This window comes from Erpetoichthys calabaricus, chromosome 10, assembly GCF_900747795.2.
Source record: "Erpetoichthys calabaricus chromosome 10, fErpCal1.3, whole genome shotgun sequence".
Classification (NCBI taxonomy): Eukaryota; Metazoa; Chordata; class Cladistia; order Polypteriformes; family Polypteridae; genus Erpetoichthys; species Erpetoichthys calabaricus.
The window spans coordinates 66,367,650-66,374,506 of record NC_041403.2 but is presented as its reverse complement, the minus strand read 5'-3'; the positions used below and the strand labels follow the sequence as shown (position 1 = coordinate 66,374,506).

The 6,857-nt window shown below is 41.6% G+C and overlaps 1 protein-coding gene across 1 annotated transcript in view; it reads left to right on the top strand.

Moving 5' to 3' along the window:
- nmnat2 (nicotinamide nucleotide adenylyltransferase 2) overlaps positions 1 to 6,857 on the top strand; it is a 367,363-nt gene that overhangs the window by 166,893 nt on the left and 193,613 nt on the right. The window lies entirely within an intron of this gene.

The following is a 6,857-nucleotide window of genomic DNA, read 5'->3' as shown; positions in this document are numbered from 1 at the left end:
GTCCTGTTTGCTTCATCAGGCCGTGATCTTCAGCTCTGTCTGGATCGGTTCGCAGTTGAGTGTGAAGCGGCTGGGATGGGAATCAGCACCTCCAAATCCAAGACCATGGTCCTCAGCCGGAAAAGGGTGGAGTGCCCTCTCAGGGTTGGGGGCCAGATCCTGCCCTAAGTGGAGGAGTTCAAGTATCTCGGGGTCTTGTTCACGAGTGAGGGAAGAATGGAGCGTGAGATCGACAGGCAGATTGGTACGGCGTCCGCAGTGATGCGGGCTCTGCATTGGTCTGTTGTGGTGAAAAAGGAGCTGTGCCATAAGGCAAAGCTCTCAATTTACCAGTCGATCTATGTTCCTACCCTCACCTATGGTCACGAGCTATGGGTAGTGACCGAAAGAACGAGATCGCGAATACAAGCAGCTGAAATGAGTTTCCTCCACAGGGTGTCTGGGCTCTCCCTTAAAGACAGGGTGAGAAGCTCAGTCATCCGGGAGGGGCTCAGAGTAGAGCCACTGCTCCTCCGCATCGAGAGGAGTCAGATGAGGTGGCTCGGGCATCTGATCAGGATGCCTCCTGGACACCTCCCTGGTGAGGTGTTCCGGGCACATCTAACCGGGAGGAGGCCCCGGGGAAGACCCAGGACACGCTGGAGGGACTATGTCTCCCGGCTGGCCTGGGAACACCTCTGGATTCTGCCCCCACAACCCGATCTCGGATAAGCGGAAGAGGATGGATGGATCATTTAGAAATAAGACTGATCTGTGTATTTGTAATACTGGTTGGAATAAAAACCCGCAGCCACAGTGATACCCCAGGAGTGAACTTGGGAACTCCTATGCTACAGTTTTAACGACAGAGCATAACATTTTGTTACCATTTTTAATTATGTTCTTGAAGAATGAAAACAATTCAAACATGCAATTCAGTCTTCTAAACATAGTTTATGCCGGCTACATGCCACCTGCCTCTGATTAAAAAAGAGATTTGGGCAACAAAGACAAGTTCAGATTTAATAAAGTATTAAATATAAAAAAAGTGTTTATTCATTTCATTATGAATTATAAGCTTTTGTCTTGAGGTGTAGCAGGACCAGTTTTTACTGAAGCAGATGCATTTCAGTATAAAACCAATTTTTCAAAGCTGTTTATGAACCACTGCTCTAGCGGAGCATCTGTAAATTAAATTCTTAATATTAAATAATTGCAGTAAGTTATCACTCACACCTGGGGCTCCTTTCTGGTCATTCAAAATGAATACAGACATGCTGGGCTCCTATCCTGAGATCACCAGAGCGACAAAAGCTGATGTGAAATGGGAAGTGCATCCCTCGGTCATACTATGGTATACTAAATCATGACTGCATTTTAGCAATTGGTGTCCACCCCATGGGGGTATTATATGTAAACCAGCTGCAGTTTGCCAGTAGAACAGAGGGCTCGGCAGAGGAGGGAGGACAGCAACCAGCTGTGGAGATGAAAGACACACTGTTTACACACTAAATAAGTCTGAAGAGAATCGAAGAATTATGACCATCTGTTCAAAATGCCTTTTTATATTTGCATCTTACAGCCTTCACTATTCCTACAGGTAAAAGGAAATTTGATTAAAGGATGAAATTCGCCATCCACATCTGACTTCTAAGTAATTCCTTGGAAGATAAATAGGCCATCTTAATTTAATGTTCAGGGCACGTAAAAAGCTAAGGAAAATCGTGAAGGAGAACAAGCTGTTCAGCTTATGTTCCTGAAAGGATTATCACATTGAGACCACATTGTTAAGCCCTCGTTCTCTTTAATGACAATTATTTGTGTAAAGGTATTTGAAGCTACATCTGTAAAGACTCCACCTAATCACCTCAAAATTGTGCTTCTGCCTCTGTTTGTACATTGGCCTAGTGGCTTGTACTAAAGATAACTTCCTTCAACATTCTGATTGGTTTGCCTCAAAGCTCCAAACAACTCAACCTTCAGCCTTCACACAAACTCTTTGGAGATTCCAGCTTGTCTCCATGTATGTGTAGGTACGGTCCCTATAAAAAGTATTCGCCCCATGCAAGTGTATACAAATTATTACATTGAATCACAGTTGATTTAATTTGGCTTTTTTGACATTGATCAATACAAAAAGACTCTCTAATGTCAAAGTGTAAAGTGGTCTAAATGAGTTACAAATATGAACCACAAAGTAATCAATCACATAATTATTCTTGTCCATTAATATGACACCTCTAAATCAACACTGTAGTAGCTAATTGGCTTTAGAAGTCACAGAATTAGTTCAGTGGAGATCATCTGCCTGTAGTCAAGAGGATTCCATTACTTGTAGTATAAATGCAGCCTTATGTGGAAGGTGTAATTTGTGGTAACTCAGTTTCGGAGCCTAACCTACACAATGAAGACAAGAGAACACTCCAAGTAACTCTGTGATTGAAACGCATAAATCAAAGGATGGATACATGTGGTGAACATCCATCCATCCATCCATTTTCCAACCCGCTGAATCCGAACACAGGGTCACGGGGGTCTGCTGGAGCCATTCCCAGCCAACACAGGGCACAAGGCAGGAACCAATCCCGGGCAGGGTGCCAACCCACCACAGGACACACACACCCACACACCAAGCACACACTAGGGCCAATTTAGAATCGCCAATCCACCTAACCTGCATGTCTTTGGACTGTGGGAGGAAACCGGAGCGCCCGGAGGAAACCCACGCAGACACGGGGAGAACATGCAAACTCCACGCAGGGAGGACCCGGGAAGCGAACCCAGGTCCCCAGATCACCCAACTGCGAGGCAGCAGCGCTACCCACTGCGCCAGCGTACCGCCCATGTGGTGAACAGATAAAATGTAATATTAGTGTTTTCAAAGGCATGTCTTATTTCATGATTAGAACAGCGATGCTTTCATGTCTAACTAATCAACCCCCAGTCTTTAGGACTGACGCAAGATGTGGAATCTATTGCAAGGGTTGGCGGAGGTGCCTAAAACCAGGTTGGCAAAAGGGATTCTGTGTGGGACATTTCTTATAAATCAACCCCCACATGAAGGCCATAAACCTGCAGTAACTGGCAAGCTTCAGGTAAACAAATGGTATCCACTATTTGAGAGTTGGTCTGAAAAGGTAGTGTGTAAATCCTTTGATCTGAAGTATGGCTGTTTGGGATGGGCTTTGAAAATCAGAATCATTCTGTACCACAATGCCCTATTTGCCTAAAGCTTTGGACAGAAAAAGTTATCATTTGGCCGCTTTACCCCTCCCTCTCTCTCACACACACCATGGCCATGAAAAGAAAACCACAATGAAGACCACAACTTGGCAGCCATATTGAGATAGGCATATGGCCTGTTCTGAAGAAAGTTCACTAAAAATGATGACTTGACCAGAGACATTTGAGTAATTGTAAGTCAGTGTGCCTCCTGAAACTACACATCTAGCATTTATCAGGTTGTATGGTGGCCAATATTCACATATACTTTGACTCATTATTATTATTTTATGAATATTATCAATAATACATTATTTAATGATGTAACTTAATTCCTGCATGTCCTTTTACTCTATGTGATTGCCTGAGGTTATTGATGTAGATGGGAAGGTGGGGAGAAGTTATAAAGTACAACATCATATAAACAGTGATAAGTCTATGGGATCTGAGGCATCCTGATAGTTTATACAATAAAGAATAAAAAGGGTAAAGTAGAGTAATATAGGACTCCACCAAGACAAAACATTACAAGAAAATCTGTAAATCACTGAATATCAGTGGGAGTCAAATTAAATCAATCATAAAGAAATAGAAAGTGTATGGCACAGCTGTAAATCTGCATAAAGTAAGCCATCCACAAAAAGTGAGTGTTCAAGAAGAAGACTAGTGAGGGAGTCCACCAAGAGACCTATGAGAATTTTGAAGGAGTCACAAACTACAGTAAAGTTGGAGAGACTGTGCAGACAACAGTTGTTACTTGGGTGCTTCACCAGTCGCATCTTTATAGGAGAGTGCCAAAGAGAAAAAACACATCACATATCAGCTAGAAGGCATATTGTAGGCTCTGAAGTCAGCTGGAAGAAGGTTCAGTCTTCTGATAAGAGCAAAATTGAGCTTAAGCTAAACAATGCACAATTTCAAAAACACCATCTCCACCATGAAGCATGTTGGTTGCGGCAGCATGCTGGGGAGATGCTTCTCTGCAGCAGGTCCTGGAGGGCTTGTAAGTGTACACGGGAAAATAAATACACCACGATACAGGGAAATCTACAAGAAAACCTGATGCAGTCTGCAAGAAACCTTTGGATGAAGGTTCGTTTCATAAAGCCAAAGTTTACACAGGGATTGCTTAAAAACAACAATGTTAATTTCCTGGAGGAGCCAAGTCAGAGTCTGTATCTTAATGTAATTGGGAATTTTTGGCTGTATATTCACATATACTTTGACTCATTATTATTATTTTATGAATATTATCAATAATACATTATTTAATGATGTAACTTAATTCCTGCATGTCCTTTTACTCTATGTGATTGCTATGTGATTGCCTGAGGTTATTGATGTAGATGGGAAGGTGGGGAGAAGTTATAAAGTACAACATCATATAAACAGTGATAAGTCTATGGGATCCCTTATAAATCCCATGCAACCTGATAGACCTTGAGCAGAAGAAGAATGAGGAAAAATGGCAGTGTCCAGATGTTCAAAACTGATAAGAGTTCTGAACACACAGACTCAAGGCTGTCTTAGCTGCCAAATGTGCATCTACTAAATGAATATGTATGCAATTTTATGTTTTAAATTTGTAATAATTTTAAACCAGTTTGCATTTTTTTCACTTTGAAATTAAGGAGACTTTTTGTGTTGATCAATGTCAAAAAAGCCAAATTAAAGCCAATGTGATTGAATTTTGTATAATAATACATTTTGAAAACTTCCAAGGAGTGAAAACTTTTTATAGGCACTGCATGTCCCAATTTCCCCCAACATGCCAAAGATTTCTTCATCGTCACGATCACCATTATCACCAGCTTAACAGCCAATTTTGGGATTTACCCATGTTCGATAGTTTTCTCCAAAAACATTTTTCTGACACCATTTCCAGCCATATCTTTGGTCTTCTGGGCCTCATGCCATCCACCTACATCTTGATACACGTTTTCATGCAGACATTCTCTGTCCTTCAAACCAAACCACCTTAGTCTGTTTGTCATTTCTGTTCTATCCAGTTCGGCCTTGTGTTACTTCTAGAGAGTATGCAAATCCGCACACAGATTTTGTAAACTTTACCCTTCATGCCAAACATTTGTTTCTATATTTTTCCTAGGTGACTGCAGTTTTGTGTGTGTGTTGTCACTGTCTGGCACTCTATGTTGCGGAATTGCTTTGTGGTTCCCACAACTCTGTACTGAAAGAAGCAGGTTTAGAAAATAATAAATAAGTATACTAAAATGCCAAAAAATTCCACTTTATCTTTGTCTTCTTCTTGGATTGCACTTTCCACATTCATCTGCTAACTTTTAGCTGCTTAAGCAGCTGCCTTTACCATCCTAAACATTTCTGCTTCCGGTGCTAGTGGGTGGCTCCAGGTTTTAATTAGAGATGCCTGACATTTTCTGGTGTTTATATCTGTCTATCTACATCCCCAGCCCGCTTGAATATTATGAAGCCAAGGCACCCAGAAGTGATCACTTGCTGTATGGCCTAAATCATATCCAAAAGGTTTTCTCATATTAAAACGAAGGTTCCATGGTCTAATGGAAATTCTCAATGCCTCAGGTCTATGTTTAAGGGATGGCATCTTGCTCTTGTATGCAGTTTACAGAGAATCGAAAGCATGGGCTTGATGCCCAAAGTTTTTTTTTTTTTTTATAGACAGGTTCTTTTCTATCCTGTGTGGCCTGACTTAATAAATGAACAATTTTCTCTGAGGAGTGCACCTCAGAGAAACACTCTAAGTGTGACACATTGTGACAAAACTTAATTGAAATCACCTGAGCAGATTAGTGAGTAAAGGGGGCCTCAAAGCATAATGATAATAATAAAAATTTGCAATGGATGTGTTCTTTTAGTGGTTACTGTTGTTAGTATAACAATAAAGATATTGATGACAACAACAATAATAACAACAGTATGCGGCAAGCATGGGCTGGAGACTCAACTAAGCATTTTGCTTCTTTTATTCAACACTTTCATTGTGCTAGGGTCAAATATACTGAATAAATGTCTGTCTTTATCTCAATAAGTCTTTGTCAGCTGCACTCTCCCCAACAGGGACTCGGCGAATTTACTGCTGCCTATATCATAGGCCTGCAAAAACATGTCCTGTAGGTGGTGTGGAACCTGACTGATGTTTTACATCTGCTGGCCTTCTAGCTGCATCAATTTTATGAAACATCTTGGTCCAAGCTTCATTGTAAAGCACCTTTATTGGTCTGGCGTAAGGTACACTGGTGCTCTGTCTGGCAGCACTCTCTGACAACACTAGGCACAGAGCACCCAATAATAGATACAGTGGATATGTAGCCCTTTAAAACAGATGGACAGTGTAACAGGAGGGTGTACTCTTGTAGCCCCCCCCCCCATCTAGAATCATGCCCAAAAAGAGAGATGCCCTAAAAAGAGAACATAAAGGTCCAAACTAAATAACAATCGAGAGACTTTGTACCTTTTCAGGGTCTACCTCCACTGGGATTGATCCATGTCTACTAGGAGGGATGGTTTGCCCACTTGCCCACCATTAAAGTACCACAAAATTACCCCTGTTATTCTCCTCCTATTTAGGCTGTAAATTCTCTCCTGGGATCACTTCCCACCAGGCTTAAAAATGACTTCTGGGATCAGAGGTGATCTTGTGACATATTTGCCCCCGCACT